The sequence below is a fragment of the Nicotiana tomentosiformis genome, chromosome 7 (genome assembly GCF_000390325.3).
Source record: "Nicotiana tomentosiformis chromosome 7, ASM39032v3, whole genome shotgun sequence".
NCBI classification, from domain to species: domain Eukaryota; kingdom Viridiplantae; phylum Streptophyta; class Magnoliopsida; order Solanales; family Solanaceae; genus Nicotiana; species Nicotiana tomentosiformis.
Window position 1 is genome coordinate 94,585,947 of NC_090818.1, and position 19,783 is coordinate 94,605,729.

Below are 19,783 nucleotides of genomic sequence, written 5' to 3' on the forward strand. Positions count from 1 at the left end.
GTAAATTTAATGTCTTGAATGGGAAACCTTATTGTTGGTGATAATGATAATGATGTTTGGATGTGGAAAGGGAAAACTGGAATCATGAAATACGGCCAAGTGCCAAGAATGACTTTAGAATTGTGGCCACTAGTGCCAATGAATTGAAAGGATGTGGAAAAAGTATGATGTGAAATGATTGACTGAAAAAGGTAATGTCTCGGGTGAGACGGCCTAGCCGATCGGGCCGTGATCGGACAACTTGCCGCACACATGGTGGTAACTGTGCTGGAAATTATAAACTGAAAAAGGTAATGTCTCGAGTGAGACGGCCTAGCCGATCGGGCCATGATCGGGCGCCATGCCGCACACATGGTGGTGTTTAGTTTTACATACTAGTGCTATTCGGCGGTACTAACATCCCCTTTGCCGGGGGCGCTGCATCTTTAAATGGATGCAGGTGGTTCCATAGCAAGCAGTGTTGATCAGCGATAGTGGTACATCCTTTTCCCATCATACATGGTGAGCCCCACTTCATCTCGGGGTCATGTATTGTATCTTTTGTTCATGTTATTATCACGTTTTGAGGTATAGCTGGGGCCTTGTTGCCGGCTCTATCATAACACTCTTTTGTAACTTTTAGAGGCTCCGTAGACAATATGTGAGTTGTACATGGGTGCTAGAAAATTCAAACAAGTTATGTTGTGTTTTGATCACTTGTTCCACTCAATCATAAGAATGTGTATATCTTGGAACTTTAAAAAAATTATGTAACTAATGAGACGATTTAGTATTGTATATACGATCTTCCAACTGTCTAATTAATGAAATCATGTCTTCTTTTGATCATGGGTGAGTTGGGTAGAAAGTAACTAACATGCTTGCTCGACCGGGTTCACTCGGATGAGCGCCGGTCGCGCTTTCCGAGGCTGGGGCATGACTTAGTCAAGCATCTGCAAACCAACAAACAATCGTCTTCTACAACACACCCTTCTCAAGCAATACAAGATAGTGATAGCGTTCTCTTACATATCTGAAATCTCATATGATGTTTGGAACTCATGACCTTTATTTCGAAACGGAATCGCAATCGTTACTCCATTTAATCCCAAACCCACACGGTTAACCGCATCTATCATGCTATTATAAAAATATGAGAATCACGTTATCAACTCTGAATCACAAGTAGGATGGTCCTACTCATAAGCACTCCATTGACCCTTGACCTTCCACTTAACTTAGTTCAGGGGAAAATCACAACACTTAACAAGCTTTCCATATCCGTAGAAAACATCTGCCTCAAGTCGGGGTCAAAACCATTATGAGCTCTTTGAAACCCATTTGCACATAACTAATTCATCAGAACTGATTCCTTCTAAATCAATCAAGTCACGCAGACTTCTAAACCTCAAAAGTCTTGCCACGAAAGCACCTTTAAGGCCCTACCATACCAAAGGAACTGATCGTTTCTGTTACCATATTGATCCAAGCCACTGCTATAATGACCCAACTTCTTCATACAACTCTTGACCTGCCTCCAAGATAACACTTCTCATTCCCAGTACACTATGGCCCTCAACCAAAACTCTTTCCCAAATGATCTCAACAGGAAACTATGTTATCCTAATATCCGTAAGCCACGTTATTCATCCATGTACCCAAAAGTACCTCAACCGAAATGCATGCGCTGAAGAACCTTTAAATGAATCTAAGTTTGTTTCTTCCATCTCTCAAACAATTCATCGCAGATAATGGTACATAAATACTCCAAGCCTCTTTCCCAATCCAATGCCAATCTTATATCCTTAGCCACACAAGGAATCCGGAAATCTTTAGATACCACACCTTGGATCTTGAACACATTGCAATCATTCTAGAGAGTTACCCACTCTATCCTAGTCATGAATACCTAGCCAAACATGTCAAATGACTAGTTGCTCCATTAACATATGAATACTCCGAAAAGCAATTCCATCCTTAGGCAACCCATTAAATCCTTTTACATTGCATGCTACATTCGCGACGAATATCAAACATGAGTTATTCCACAATCTCCATATATTAATAAAGCATAATACATCATGCATCCAGTAAATTCCTTGATCAAATCAACCCCGATGCCACCCTTCTCAAATCATAGCTAATCCACAAGCATATCCTAGTCCGGAAACTACAATAACTCATGCCCATATGACCTAATCGTCGATTGTAAGCTCCCCTACTTGGCTTGAATCCACATAACGAATCATCGGATAACCACAATACTCTTCCTTCTTAACACCATGATCTCGCACAGTTATTTAGCTGAATTCCTCCTAAGGTCATGTAGCACTAGTCATAACACATTCCAAATTATCTACCAATTCTTACTCATCCCCGTGACGGTCGTTCCAATCTCCTCAAGTGATCCGAACTATAGTTATAGTACATGCATTCCACTGGATAAAATGGAAAACTCTTCATAGGTATGTCATAAGAATCATACAACCTCAAACCTTCTCACAAGAGATAACCCGCCTACTTAGCCTCAAATCGACATCTTTCTATGCCCTTACCATGGCTACAACCACTATGTAATGAGTTGAGCCTCCCGAGTCTACACTCGTCAACAAGATATGAGAATCAACTTCATTCCACAAATGAACAACTAAAAGTTCCATCAACACACTCACAACTTAAGACAGTATTATACATCAACACAATAAGCAACCATCCATATTTCCTTCTACATCTCAAGCAAATCCTTCTCATCACATCCAAACTACCTAAGTGTAGTTCTTAGACGTATAATACTTATCTCACAACTATCTTTCCACTCACTGAGGTAACAATACAACTACTAAGAACACTACCAGACATAAAAGACAAAAATTACATACTCATATGACTGAATTTGCCGAGCTACAACTGTGATCTATACCTGGCCTCAAGTTCTCCAGACTGGCCTACCTCACAACACATAAACACACCTCGCAGCTATCCACAACATCGCCAATGGTCGGTGCACAACTGATATCGAGTACTCTACATTACATACAAATGAATGGAAAGAAATCGAAGATATAGACTTTAAACTGAAATAAAGTACCACGATAAGGAAAGACAAAAAGGGATGTGTTCCATGATGACTTGTGGGCGCTCGAAGATAATTATGGACATCATTATACCGATCCGCAAGACTCTACGAGACACTTACTCATGACTCGTTGAACCTATGAATCTAGAGCTATGATATCAATCTGTCACGACCCATAATCTCACCTAGTCATGATGCCACTTAATCTAAATTGATAGGTAAGTCAAATAGCATATAACATAACTCGAATGGATAATCATCAATAAATATCTAACAAGATAGAGGAAATCAATAAAACTATCCCAAACTTGGTAGTACTGAGCCACTATGATTTAGATTACAATGCTGGTACGAAAAAAGTACAATATTTGTTTGAATATACATAAAGAGAAGTATGAACCCTAAACTATCATGAACAAGTGGTAGCTTTTATCTGGAATGCTGGTACATCTTTAATGCTAGCCTTCGTCATTAACCCATAGTTTAGCTCCCAAAATTTGCACACAAGGTGCAGAAGTATAGTATGAGTAAAATCGACCTCATGTACTCGGTAAGTATCAAGACTAACCTCAGTGAAGTAATGACGAGGTTCTAAGTCTAAAGATACTCACTTTATATGTCTTGAACAACTCAATATCATATATAGTATAGAGAAGCATCCAAGGAACAGTCATAGAATAGCATATGTCAATAATAAAGGTGCATAATGGTAGAAGAGGTAATAAGCATGCTTTTCCAATTAAACAGGTCACGACAAGTACAACTTGCACCAATATCGCTCATACTAAAGAGACATGCACCAAGTATCATGTACTGAAATACCTCTAGACGAATGTAAAGTGTCTATACATGGTAGTGTTCGATTCCATATTTGTTCTAAATGGCATCTATATGAAGTCTTTTACATGAGTCCAACATATTAATGTATGATGATGACTAGCTCTTTACCTCAATCGGACACCCTTCAAGTGTGCAACAACTCACTAACAAGTCTCATGCAATGTATAATGCATCAACTAGCATATATAGAAGATATGCATGATAAAGCATATAAAATGCATGAATACGCACAAAGAATTCACTTGAATGGTCAAAGCTTCCATCTTTATACTCAATAACTCATCACATAGGATCCCACATCACAATCAACCATTTACCTATTGGTTTCTCACAAGCTCCGTATACGCCATCAAGAGAGAAATATGAGAGGGAGATCCTAGCATGATGGATACATATCCACACGCTGCACGGTAAAAACCCCACTATAATTATGCCAATATCACCATAACCTCGTGGCAGAAACCTCGTGCTATAATAATAACAATATCACGTGCCATAACCTCGGTCCATATCAGAGAACCATATGTAGGAATATATGCATATGAATAGGAGATAAACATATATAATGCATGTGGACGGATGAATCACCATGCATGGATATATGTATGTATACAAGAGATGAACTCTACATATGCCTATGTGTACGTATGACTGTGGACTCAACATGTAATCCATCATCAAAATAATCATCGTACCCAAATAAGCATCAAAAACCCAATCATAGTCTTTAACATGGATAATGAAACTCAAGTAGCCATACAACAGTTTAAGGCATATCACAAGATTAATAGTATGGATGTGTGTTCATAATATATGTGTGACTACGTCCAAGTCAAGTACATCAATAATCTGAAGAATAGCTCTTCATGCTCAAAATAATGTATCATTAACCTAAATATTATCTCTAGCATGGCTTATGGTGCTCACGTAGTCATTCAATCAAGTAAAACATATATAGAACAAGTAGAACACACAATCAAACAAGGCGTAAAGTAATCTAGAATCTACCCAAGCATGAATAACCATGGCACATACATATACGCTTGTCACCATACATATACATCATCCTCGCATGTAGCAAACAATATCGCTTATGAGGAAAAATTACCTCTAACCAAAGCTAGGCAAAATACTTACTTTATCCGACTAGTCTTCAATCTCAAATCACGTCAAAACCTCATTCAAACCTTTCAATCACGCAAATTCAAGCCAAACATTATTCAAAAAAGTTAAAAAATTCTATAGGAAGCGATCCCAATCCATAAGGCCTCGATCTTTGATAAATTCCCAAAAGATCAACAAAAGTCAACTCGAGCCCGCATGCCCAAAATCCGAAACCAATACCAAATCCCATTGACCCGCAACTTGCAGAGAATATATAAATAGTATCCAAATTCGGGTCCAAATCGGTGGTCAAAAATTCAAACTACACTCTCTAAAGTTTTTGACAAAACTCCCATATTTTACTTTGAAATTTCATGTTTTAGGTATAGAAATCTAAAGGGAATCATGATATTTAGTCAAAACAAAGTAGAAATTACTTACCTTTAAAATATGGGTGAAATCCATTTCTAAAATCACCTAATCCTGAGCTTCAAAACTCATAATAGTGAAAAAAGAACAATTTTCCAAAATTTTGACATAAATACCCCTGACAACCAGATACCCTTCGCGATCGCGGCCAATACCCACGCGATCACAATGAACAAAATGACCTAGGCCTTCGGTCCTTCTACAAGAACGCGACCGAGGCTCCGCATAGCGCAAGCCATCTGACCGCACCTCTACGCGAACGCACGAATCTGCCGGCGAACGTGCAAGCCAACCTGCCAAACTTCCTCTCTACTACGCGATCGCATTTCACACTTCGTGACCGCGTTTTACCACCAATCTACTCTCCGCGATCACGACTCATCCTCTACGATCGCGTAACACAAAATTCATGCTGCCTCCATTTCTTCTTCATGGTCGCGCGGCTACTCCCGGTGATCACGATACATACCACTGACTACAGAAACCAGCAACTCAACATAGCTCCGAATGATCTGAAATTATTATGAAACTCACTCGAGCCCCTCGGGACCCCGTTCAATCATCCTAACAAGTCCGTATACCTTATTCAAACTTATCCAAAGTCTCAAAACACTAATAACTACATCAAAACCAAGAATCACACCTCAAACCAAAAATCTTCAAACTTTCATAAGTTCAAAATTTCAACTTTCGGCTAGAAGCGTCAGATCAACCGCGGGCTACCCGAGGCTTGAACCAAACATATTGTCAAACCTAAAACTATCATACGAACCTATTGCAAACTTCAAATCACCAATCCGGAGTTGTTCACATAGAAGTCAAATTTCGGTCAACTCTTTCAACTTAAAGCTTTCAAATTAAGAATTGCCCTTTCAAACCACTTCCGAACATCTCATAAATTAAAACCAATCATACTCGTATGCCATAATACGCCATATGAAGCTACTCACAGCCTCAAATCACCCACCGAAATGCTAGAACTTAGAACGACCGATTGGGTTGTTATACATATACTAATATATAGTCTTCCTACTTATCAGCTCCCAAAGGGTTGATTATAAACTAATGGTCGATTTGGGGCTACAATCTATAGAACCTGATGTACACAATGACGACGAAGAAGATATTTAACCACTTATCAGCTAAGCTGAGGATAAAATATATTCCTTAGAAGTATTTTTCAATCCAATGTACTGCCAAATCAACCTTAAAATCTACAAATTTTCGCTTCCTCTTCAAATGGAACTCGCTATTGATGGGCTAAAAAATATAACTTTTACAAGAAAGGTGGAAGAAGGGAGAATGTACAGCTGAGCTCTATTCAAAAAATGGAGAAAAATACGAGCTAAAAGAGGCAATAATGCTAAACTTAAGAAGAAGAAGACGATGAAGAAGTGGGTTTTGGTTCTTTATTTTTATTTTGATAATAGTTATATTTTTTATAGTGTGGTGAAATCATAATAAATAAAACTTGGGGTTGGTGACTTAACCTTCCCCATCAACTTCACATTAACACTAATTTAACAAGAAAGTCTCCTATACAATATTTAAAACTTGAAGGTAAATCTCGCAATTTATGTTTTAAAAGATGTCATCTACCCATCTCATCCAAGTAACTACTTGGCCGGGCAACATGCCAAATTATATAATTACACACAAATTCTATTCTTACTCAGCTTTTCAATCATGGTCTATTCACATTCTATTAATCATGATAACCTGAAACGTTTGATGTAAATATCAAACCGAGTAAGTTTTTATCGGCAGTGACAAGTATTAAAATTAAAATAAAAAAGTGAACCATTTCCACATATCTCAGAAGACCTCGGCGTGTTTCACATTTAATAAAATTGAAATCCTTATACGCCAAAAAACAGTACCAACCAACTCTTACTTATTGATAGACTAGTAAGGAGAAACACGTGCAAAAGCACGAGCCCAACATGAACAAAGTCATAAACTTCTTATAGAGTTACAGTTCTTACATTCTGTTACCTTCTGACATAACTTCAACATTATGAAATCCAGCAAAGTCGTTGTATCATCAAGAACAATGGCAAATTATGCTTAAGAAAAAATCATCAACATCAACTTGCCAATTTTATTCTAGACCCCTCTCTCTCTGCATAAGCTTTTGGTCAACAATTTCCTGTAATTCAGCAAAAAAAGAAAAAAAAATATCTCGTTCTATCCAGGATGACTGTGTGCAAGGAACCAAGGAGAGTGGATCATAATGATCAGCAAGCAGCTCGTGCAGATTTTGGCGCCAAATGTGACTTCTTCCACACTCTTGAGCAGTAAACAATATAGGAACTAATGTTTCCAAGCAAGGGAATGTATAACTAACAATCACACAATACAGTAGAAGTTAGGTAGTCGCACAATCACAAAATTATTAACTTGAATATAAAAGAAACAACAACAAATGCCAGCATGGATATTAAAAGCATGAATGACTTGAAAAAAATTCTCATTTCACCATACTAAACATTAAATAAATCTTACATCATTCATATACATCTTTCTGATATTAAACATAAGGAAGGAATGCCTGCAGATTGTTAAACAATTATTTACACTTTTTCACTCGCTGAAAAAGTTTTGAAAGCCTTAACTGCTTCACTTGTAAGACTGAAGCTTTACAATAAAAATGAATTTTTTGGAAATCTAATTTCAGTTTGTTCCTAACTTATCCAAGTAATTTAGCCTCCAGAAAAGCTTTACCCCCGTGCAATCAACTTTAATTTATTTTTCAGTTAGCCATAAATAATACTTTAACTTATTTTTCAGTTAGCCATATATAATACTTTAACTTATTTTTCAGTTAACCATATATAATACTTTAACTTATTTTTCGGTTGGCCTGGTAAGTAGCTCCCACACAATTCAACTTTTAAGCCATCCTTACTCCCAAAAATTGACAGAAAAATAGAAAGTAAGAAAGTGTCTCAGTACATAAAAAGTATATACACACGTAATTTTCAAAATAGGTGGAGTAATGATTGGTAAGAAATTAGCTTTTTCTGTTCCATATCCTGTATAAGAAACTGAAGATACTACCAAAACAGAATAGGTACTATTCATAGCTTCTAATGTTAAAATAACATCTTCTTCTAAACATCCTCTTCTACACAAGATAGCCAAACCTTTACAAAAATTGTGGACTTTCAAAAATTCAATAAGGTTCGCCGAAATTAAAACGCTCTTACCAGCTTATCAACGCGCATCTAATGCTATAGATAAAATACATATTAGCTCTATATATTTCAGAGTTTCATCTAAAATGAGTACATACATCAGTAGTGTCCACTCCCACTCGATGCCAAAGGCAAAACCTTCATCGGCACCTTGGGAGGTGAACTCTTGATGAATGTACAATGACAGGGTATAGAAAAATAGGAATGGGAAAACTTCCATCATTCTTCTCCTTCAAAATACCATGCGCCTCACCTAAATGGATTGATATACTGAACAAAAGGAGAAACAACTCAAAGAAACTATAAAAGAGTTACTTAATGAGAGGATAGCTTAACTACAACATGAACTAAGAATCGTAACTCTAGAAGTAGATGTTACTTTAAGTTCCAAACTCTCACTCACAAAGACCAAATGGGAGAACAAACAATATAAGAGCTTATGCCAAACATAACATTGACAAGCTATCTTCTTTGTGCAGAAAAGACACAAGACATGGATGATTTAGTTTAATTTGTAGTCGTCTTGAAGACAAATGCTAATTATTTAATATATTTGGTCTCAAAGTATTCCTCACAGGTTCCCCAACTATTGCCACACCTAAAATTAGGATAGATTCGCTTAGGAATAAATAAATGAAAAGGTATATATTAACTTGAATAAAATTAATTGCTTTCAAAGTAAGATTTATTTAAAAAAAATTAATGTGCATTGAACTTAACTTAGTGCAAACAACATTAGCAATTGTTAAACTTACCTAATTTTATATATTGTCGTCTCTCTTACACACCAAGAAATTTCAAGACCCACTAAAATTAGCTAGAAAGAAAGAGATTTCTAAAATATATGACTGGTCATTTCCTTGTTATCAAGTGGTGTATTCATTAGCTTATTTGATTTGATCAAGATGCTAAATTGTTTGTGAATCCTACTTATTGTCAATCTTTATAGAGATTAAAGAAGTGTCTTTATATTCACGTTCTTGATTAATATAGGAGGGGGGAGGGGGTTGATAATTACCCAACTCGAATAAGGGGAAATTACAATGAGTTTTCCCCCCTTTATTCTTCATTTAAATAGAGTCCCAGTGGCCTTCAATTTACTGCAAAATAAAGAACCATGTAGTAGGGCAGAGTTAGCAAAAAGTCAAATAGAGTTGAAGGATTTTACGACTTATTAGGATGATTCTCTTAATTTTAGATTCTTTAGTCATATGTGCATGTTGTCCAATTGAAACATCTAAATAAGCATTTTTACAAAAACTTGATGTTCACTGTTTGGGGACCTTGATCCTGTCAAAACTATAAAAATTATGTATGTTTCGTACTATAGATGAGTATGATACCAATATGGTGCATTCCTTCATAGGTGGAGAAAGGTTAAACTAATCTAGATTTTATACAAATCTAGTGGCAATTAAGACTTAAGATTAGTAATCCTGATGAAACCGCATTTTCATTCACATTATCCATACTTACCAAGTAAATTGTTTAACTCTCCCTTTGTTCTCAAGCATAAGAAGTTAGAATAGAAATGAATTTTACCTCACAAATAGAGAAACACAAGCATATTTATAGTTTAATACTATATTTAATTGCACAGTGTTGGATTTTGCTCAGTGCATACTAATCTAGATATTTCTAAACAATGAAAGAGAACCTACCACAAAATTGAGGCGTGCCACACATCACCTATTCCCATGGCAAAATACATATAGTCCAACTGCTTAGGAAGTGCAACTAATGTACTACATAGAAGTTAAAAATATTCTCAAAATACTAAAACATAAAGGAGCACATTACAAACCGAAGTCATATCTGAACTTCACTGCATACTTTCACTAATTGTTCAAAATCAAAACTTGGATACTCAACCAAACTACTTCCATCCTATTTCAAATCAGATTTAGGCATGCACGGTCCAATAGAGACTCGGTTCATATGGAAATGATTGAGAAAAATCCCAAGATAATAAACTTCTTTTTCTAATATAAATAATATCATGAGGAGAAAACGCAAAAACTGTTCACGGATAAACATAAAGAGACACCAAATTAGCACTCTCGTGTAGGAACTATTACCACTCATGTCGTTTCCAAAATTACAGCATACCCCTATTACATTCTAATAGCAAGAGAGATGTAAGGTTGAACTCATCCTCATATAGAAGGTCAAGTCGACACTCATTAGTGTAGAAATTAGGAGGAAGCATTGTAAGAAATGATATAATCTTTCAATTACACATAGAACATACATCTCAATGTAATAGAAACTCGGCTAACTTACATCATATATTAGTATATGCATAGACTCCATAACTATTTGCACTCCTAAAGTCTCCATGACATAAGCGAAAATAATTATATCCTGTATATCACTTACCAAAGCAAAGTAGGAGAATCAGTAGCCAAAGGGAAAAGAAGGCAATTTATACAACATTTACACATTCGTGGATATATGCATTAGTTGTGTAGGAATACAGTAGTAAAACTAAAATCACATAATACAGAGCATTTGATCACATTGGCTATCATAAGAAATTAGAAGATAAGTATGCATCTGATCTTTGTCTCAACTATTAAAGATCAGAGAATGTATAAAAATTATGCAACAACATAGGAAAAGGATCAACTGGCATACTTTAAGGATTACTCATTAGAAATTAGAACTGGATTTCTTTTATAGAAATATTCAGCAACAATAAGAATCCCGTCCTGGAAACCCTGTAAAAGGAGAATGACAAATCTGCTGCAAGTGGTTCTATGGGAACAAAAAGAAAAAGAGTATAGTTCTACGCCTAGTTACTACATTTCAAGTATACTCACTTAGCTTTAAGGAATCGCAAGGTGAATTTCCTCCACAAGAACAACCCAAAGAAAGATCACTATCAGTGTGACATCCAGTTCTGCTAGATAAAGATATCCCTGTGAAAATGAGGCACAAATATTAATATGCATTGACAAAATTAAGCAACAAAATAACCCCCAAAAGAAGGGAGCTACTAACAAATGACCATCAAACTCCTATAAGCAACAAAAAGTAGCAATAAAGAAAGAAACAAAAGAGAAACCTCGACAGAGTGATAAATGCAGTAGAATCGTGAAAACAAAGACCATAATGAAGAAATTATAAATCCAAACCAAAAATGGAGGGCGAAAGGGATCAATGGTAAGAAAGAAGAAGGGAAACCCAGTAGAGCAAAAAGACTTCTTCGCCTATCCCGTTCTATTCAATTAAAACAAAGAAGAAGAAAGATATATTATCTAATTACCAGTCACCACCAAAGTAATCACAAAAAAACTCTTATAATTTACTCCTGAATTGAGAAGTTCATCCTTACCTCTAAATATGAGCCTCCACCCAAAGATCACTATCAGTAGTTATCTGAGGAAAACTACTACTCTTGGAACTTCTATTTGAACCCTTGATGCCAAAACTGGCTTTTTCTCTTCTTTGCTGGAGTATCGGGAAACTCAATTATAGAAAACAAAACACATGCACCCCATAATAGATCCTTTTGACGCCATCAAAGACCTTCAAAGGAAAAGAAATTTACACTTTAAAAGAGTGACAAACTGACAATAGAGAGAAGCAACTCATCAAAACATATAGATTTGATACTAAAAAACTAACGAAGAGAGATAAGCGCAGAAAACATGTGGAAAACTCACCAAACGGAGAGATAGTACTTCCAAGTAGGAAAGGAGTAGCGAAGGAAAATCCCAGGGAAGGTTAGAGAAGACCCAAATTAATGTTGTATAATTGCTACACGTGAGTTTGCTAAAGAGAGGTGGAATCCATGTGTATTCACCAATCGAATAGGCCAAAGTTTATAATAATATAATTTATATTACTTTTTGTACAACAGTTCATCCCTGTATTCGTACACTGTACCTAAATATTAGTAATTATTGAATTTTTAGTTCCAAAGTCTTTATCGCATTTATAGATTAATAAAATAATGCACCGCGAATTACTTTGCCTAGAGCTTCGTAGATTAAAGTCTTAACCTACTCCCCATTCCACGAGTATTTAATAAGAAATTAATTTCTTATTACACTAATTCTAGTTAGAACATAAAGATTACACATCTGATGTAGGTAAGAGTAGAGACGGAGCTAGGATTTGAACCTTATGGGTTCGAAATTATAATCCTTTTAAGTTACTGAGTTCTAAATTAATAATTTATACATATTTATTGAATTTCTTAATACAAATTCAAGGTTAAAATAAACGTTACTGTATCCGGTCGAACCCGCAACCAACACTGTGGCTCCGCCCCGTAAGAGTATAAGTTAATGGTCCCTAATCCAAGTAAGCTTACTAGTGGAAACTTGTACCTTTAGGTCTAGTTGAAATGGAAAAAAGATTAAAGACTTAAAACAAAATAGATCGCGTTACAAACAAATTTTACAACCAAAAATTTCTAATATAAATTCGCAAGGGAATTATAAAATTTGGCATAAACACACTAGTTTTAAAATTTTGAATATAGATTCTAAAAATTCAACAACTAAATAACCAGTTTCTCTATTTTTCTTACTACAACATAAGAAAATTTACATATGTATGTGCCTTACATGGACCAGAGAAGACGCCTCAAAGGGCTCCAGAGGAGAAATAGGGCCCAATCCCATGTCCTTAATTGTGAAAGGGAGTTTTTCGTATATGTACGAAATTTCAAATTTATTTACCTGGTTTATCTAAGTTTTTCTATTTACAGAAAGTAACTAATATTTTTACAAAATATATATAAATAGGTCAAAACCTACAATTTATCTACAACTTGAATGCAATTTTTTATACAGAAATCCGATCAAAAATGTCACGACCCAAAATCTCACCAAGTTGTGATGACACATAATCCAACCCGATAGATAATCCAAACAACCAATAACGCAACTCGAATGAAATAATATCAATAATTAATGAATAACATAGCTGAATTCCAAACAACATCCCAAGGATTGCTAGTATAAGTCATGAGCCACTATGATTTTTGGATTATAAATATGGTATAAAAATAAATACAACATCTGTTTGGAATATACATGAACAAAAGCACAAATCCTAAACTACCAAGAACAAGTGGTAGTTATATCTGGAACGAATGGCATCTTCAATGATAGCCTATGTCATCTACAACAGCTCAGCTCCAAGATCTGCACGCAAGGCGCAGAAGTGTAGTATGAGTACAACCGACCCCATGTACTTAGTAAGTATCCCGACTAACCACAGTGAAGTAGTGACGAGGTCTCACGTCAAGGATACTCACTTTACATAAACTTTACAGCTCAAAACATGTATATGTACCAGCAACAATATCGAAATCTAAGCACGAAATTCAGGTACAACCAATCAGTGCACATAGAGAAGGTGTGCGCAAGTCTCTTAACAGCTCAACGTATAAAGAGAATATGTCTTTGATATCAGATAACACGACAACAATTGCATATAGGGAAGATGTGCACAGGTATTGTTCTAACTTAATAGCTCAGCATATAGAGAAGATATGCGTCTAACATCATTAAATCGTCAAAGAGGAGATATGCATGAAACATTAAATAATCCTTCTACAGTTGCATCTACAGAAGATATGCATGGAACGATAAGTAATCCTTCAACAGTTGCATCCCGACCGATAATTTTGAGTTCTAGTATTTTGTTTTATGATTTGAGACTTTGAGTGGCTTCATATGGTATATTATAACTTGTGTGCAAGTTGGTTTTGACTCTCGAGTAGATCGGGATTTATTTAATAGAGTGATTCTCAATTTGGAAGCTTTAAGTTGGAAGAGTTGACCAAGGTTTTACTTTTGAATAAACGACCTTGGATTGGTAATTTGATGATTTTAATAGGTGTATGGTAATTTTGGACTTGGGCGTATGTTCGTATTTGACTTTAGATGTTCCTAGAATATTTTAGCTCTATTTGCGAAATATGGCAATTTGAAAAATTGGGGAGTTCATAATTTTGACCGGAAGTTGGCTTCGGTGCTATCAGACTTGTATTGTATTTTTGAGACCATGTATAGGTTCGTTTTGATGATTGGGACTTGTATGAAAAATTTAGTTGTGATCCGAAATGTCTAAGTGTGATTCAGATACGTTCGACGAAGTTTAAAGGTTTGAAAATTTTAAGAAAGGATTTGATTGTCGATTCGCTATTTTGATGTCATTTATGATATTTCGAGCTTTTCGATAAGTTTGGATAATGTATATGGACTTATTGGTATGATGGGTGGGGGATCCAAGGGGCTCGCGTGACTTTCTAGGTGATTTCGGACCATTTCGGATGATGTTTGTATTGCTGATTTGCTAGTGTCAGGTAATGCATCACGATTGTGAGCCAGGTATCGCGTTCGCGAAGAGGTAGCCGAGCTGTAGGGCTTTGTGAATCGCGTTCGCGATGAAGGATTGCCTTTACAAAGGGTCTGTGCATGATGGTCTTCACGTTCGCATGTGTTGGACTGCGTTAGCATAGGGAAATTGGTTGCTGAGAGCTATGTGTGTCGTCTTCGTGATGTGTTAGGCGCGCTGGTCATCATGTTTACCAGCTGGGCTTCGCGTTCACGAAGGAGGATTTTGGTCAAAGGCAACTTTGCGCTTCATGAACGCGAGGCATTTTTCGCGTTTGCGAAGGGTACCGTTGGGCAGACTTATTTAAGATGTTATTTCGGGATCTAACCTATTGTTTCATATTTTGAGCCCTAGACTTGGAGAAGAGGAGATTTCGAAGAGTAATTTCACTACTACCTTGGAGGTAAGTGATTTTCACTTGGATTTGGTTTTATATATTGATTACCCCATGAATTTATACACCTAAAACTTGGGATTTTAAAAGGAAATTTGGGGATTTTTTTATACTTTAAGAGAGTGTATTTTGGAGGTTTTGAGTATCGATTTGGATTCGATTTTGGAATCACATATATTTAGACTCAATGGGTTATGGGTCATCAAATTGTGGTATTGGCTCCAGGTTTCGGGCACACGAGCCCGAGTTGACTTTTAAGAATTTCTTTAAAGATTGAAGTTTTACGGATTGTGATCGTTTCCTATGGCATTGGTGGACTTCCTTGGTTGGCGTTCAGCTAGATTTGAGCCGGTTAGAGGTGATTTCTCAAGAAATGCAATTTTGGAGCTTCAGACTAGCCCAATTGAGGTAAATATCTTGCCTAATCTGGTTCAGGGAATAACCCTTAGAATATGATTTTGTTTGTCTATTCGAAATGTGTGAGAATTGACCTATATGCAAGGTGATGAGCATATATATAGGTGTTACGTATGATTCATGGCCGGAGTAGTCTTTAGGTTGTACTATGCCTTGATTTGGATATTGTGCCTCTTGCTATTATGCTTTATATGTTTGTATGACCATTTGAGCTCCGTGAATCATGCTAGAGATCATGTGTAGGAGTTGATTCACTGTTTGAGCATAATACTTGCTATTGCATGGCGTACCTGCCTGGTTTGAGTTGTAATTGTACACTTCGCACAAACATACACCCTTAAATACTATTTACCAGTCCGTGAGTACGTGATTTGATATTCGTCGATGGTATACATGTATTCTTATATATTTTTCTGTGTGATGGACTAGATAGTTAGCAGGTGAGTTATCTGTGCGGTTTTTGGGATTATGGCACGTGAGTTGTCCCTTTGTTGGTTATGATCTATGGCACGTGAGTTGTTTGTGCGGGTTATGACACGTGAGTTGTCCGTGCGGGTTATGGCATATGAGTTGTTCGTGCAGCATGTGGATCAGGATCCACCCCCTTAGGGTCACCCTCTTATGTTCCTCTTTTGATGGTATACACATAGGTTGTGAGAAGTCGACGGGTATCTAGTTGACGTGGTTTATGGAAAATTGATCCTTGGTTGGACTTTGCATCTCTTCTCTATTTACAAACTCCTTGGGTGTATACATGGTTTTTCTGCATATCTTCTCCATATACTAGCTCCGAAACGTATACATGCCTTTATGCATATCTTCTCTATATGCTGCCTTACTTGATGAGATGATTCATGGTACATATCTTCTGTATATGTGAATTCGTATGACTTGACTTGTATAATCACACATATCTTCTCTATATGCAACTGTAGACGAATTATTTTATATTTTAGGCATATCTTCCCTATATGCAATCTTTAAGGATTTAATGATATTAGACGCATATATTTTCTATATGTTGATTGTTTAACTGGAACAACACATGTGCATATCTTCTCTATATGCAATTGTTGATGTGTTATCTGATATCAAATGCATATCTTCTTTATATGATGAACTGTTAAGAGACGCGCACATCCTCTTTATGTGCACTGTTTGGTGGTACCTTTATTTCATGTTTAGACTTCGAAGTTGTTATTGGGTATATGTATATGTTTTTGAGTAATATATAGTGAGTATCATTGACCTTAGACCTCGTCACTACTGCACCGAGGTTAGTCAAGATACTTACTGAGTACATGGGATCAGTTGTACTCATACTACACTTCTGCACCTTGCGTGCCGATCTTAGTGTCGAGCTACTGTGGATGACGGAGGCTGGCATTGAAAATGTACATGTGTTTCGGGTATTGTTGCCGCTTGTTCTTGGTAGTTCAGGATTAAACTTCTATTTATGTATATTCAAGCAGATATTGTATTCATTCTTTGTACCAGCTTTATAAATCTAAATCTTAGTGGCTCATGACTTGTACTACCAATCCTTGAAATGTTGAATGGAATTCGGCTACTTTTATTCCTTGTTATTAATAGTCTTTCACTTGAGTTATATTATTCTATGTTTGGCTTACCTAACATGTTCGGGTTAGGTGCCATCATGACTAGGTAGATTTTGGGTCGTGACAAGTTGGTATCAGAGCTCTAGGTTCATAGGTTCTATGAGTCATGAGCAAATTTCTAGCAGATTCTTGGGATCAGTGTGATGCATTCATACCTATCTTCGAGAGGCTATAGGCCATCTAGGAGACGACACCTTCTTTCGTTCTTTATCGTGCGACATTGATTTAGCTTGAAGCTTATATCTTTGGTTTTTTTCCATTCACTCATATGTGATATTGAGCACTCAGTATCAGTTGTGCACTGATGGCTTGTGATTTAGTTGAAAGGTATGAGATGTATTTTCCATGTTGTGAAGGTAGTCCAGTCTGGAGGACTAGAGGCTTGGTTTAGACTGCATCTTGGGCTCGGTAGTTTTAGTTGTGTGAGTATGTATATTTGGACTTATGTGTCCAATAGTGCCCCTAGGAGTGGGATTGATGGCTTAATGAGTTGCAAGATAGCTATATATTAGGTATTATGTGACTGAGAATTATGTTTAAATGGTTTGGATATGACTAGAAGAATTAGCTTGGGGTGCAAAGGTCTATGGATGCTTAATTTCTGTCTTGATGTGTTGTACAGTCTCGAGTTATGAGTGTGCCTATGGATCTTTCAGTTGCTCATTTGTGGAATGAAGTAGATTATTATGTCTTGCTGACAAGTATTGACTCGGGAAGAGTAAGTGATTGCATAGTGGTTATGACCATGATAGGGTCATACAGAGATGCTAGTTTGGAGGCTAAGAAGGTAGGCTATCTCATATGAGGAGGTTTGAGGTTGTGTGATTCATATGAGGGTTATATGAATAGTTTTCTTTCTATCCAGTGGGATGTATGTGCTACGAGTAGAGTTCGGATCACTTGAGGAAGTTGACATGACAGCCACGAGGATGAGTATGCACTCAGCAGATGATTTGGAGTGTTTTATGACTAGTATTGCATGAGTTTTTGAAGGATATAGTCGGATAACACGACGAGATCATGCCAGTTATGAAGGAAGAGTATTGTGGCTTATCAAATGTTATGTACTGTCGCTTCAAGCCTGTCTCGCCACAAAACCGAGGGTGCGACTGACGCTCAACCGAGTGAACCCGACCGAGCAAGCCTGTTAGATTTTCTTCTACCCAAACTCATCCACGAATGGAGATAATACTTATTTTCATTAATTAGACAAAACATGACTATGTCTACAATATCAAAACATAACCAATAGTTTTCATCATTTTTTAAAATCTCAAATGGGACAAGTAATACAACAACAACATAATATAGTTTATCTTTCCGAGCACCAATACACAACCCACACTATGTCTACGGAGCCTCTATAGATAAGGAAGAGTACAATGCTAATGCCGGCAACAAGGCCCCGGCTATACCTCAAACAAAATACACAAAGAACAAATGATACATGACCCCGGAATGAAGTGGGGCTCACCAAGTCAGCTGGGAAGAAGGTATGCTTCTATCACTGATCAATACCTCCTGCTGTGGAACCACCTGCATCCATTTAAAGATGCAGTGCCCCCGACAAAAGGGACGTTAGTACCGTAGAATAGTACTAGTATGCAAACCAAACACCAATTTAAGAATTTAGAAATACAATATGAATATGATGAATCAGGGCGACAATAGCATGTTATAGCTAACCGTTTAAACCAGAGCAAGCTTATTATGAGTTATCAATATCATTTATAGGATTTAAGATGAGATCCTCTATAACCATCCTCATACAAAGCGGACCCGCCGCCTTACCTGATGTATGCAGGTGCAGGTGTAAGTACAATACCATAACTCTACTCAAGCGGTCCTGCCGCCTCACCCCAATGTATGCGGGTGGATGTATAACCACAGTACTAAGAACCTACACAAAGAGGCTATACCTCCTTACCCCAATGTATGCGGGTGGAAATTCATCAACGATACCAATACTAACACAAAGGGCTATCCTGCCTCACCCCAATGTATGCAGGTGGGAACGCATCAACGATACCAATACCAACACAAAGAGGCTATGCCGCCTCACCCCAATGTATGCGGGTGAGAACGCATCAATGATACCAATACCAACCCAAAGCGGCTATGCCGCCTCAACCCAATGTATGCGGGTGGGAACGCATCAACGATACCAATACCAACACAAAGCGGCTATGCCGCCTCACCCCAATATATGCGAGTGGTGGTGCCACAACAATACCAAAACTATACACAAAGCAGTTGAACTATAATCCCCACATAAAGCGGCATCTCTATACTATAATCCCCACACAAAGCGGTCATGCCGCCTCACCCCAATATATGCGGGTGTAGGTTTATCACAATCACAATCTCTACA

The 19,783-nt window shown here is 37.0% G+C and overlaps 1 long non-coding RNA gene across 13 annotated transcripts; it reads right to left on the reverse strand.

Annotated features, from left to right (window-relative positions):
- Positions 1 to 7,301: 7,301 nt before the first annotated feature.
- Positions 7,302 to 12,449, reverse strand: LOC104112803 (uncharacterized). 13 transcript variants are annotated; one of them, XR_004511254.2, is made up of 5 exons: positions 12,294 to 12,449; positions 11,963 to 12,156; positions 11,448 to 11,546; positions 11,263 to 11,345; positions 7,302 to 10,999 (listed from the first exon to the last, which is right to left on the reverse strand). It is a non-coding gene; the product is annotated as an uncharacterized lncRNA (long non-coding RNA). The 13 variants fall into 13 exon arrangements; XR_001972597.3 differs by having other exon boundaries at positions 7,302 to 9,725; positions 10,287 to 10,370; positions 10,909 to 11,546; XR_001972595.3 differs by having other exon boundaries at positions 7,302 to 7,770; positions 9,644 to 9,725; positions 10,287 to 11,546.
- Between the last annotated feature and the right edge of the window lie 7,334 nt (positions 12,450 to 19,783).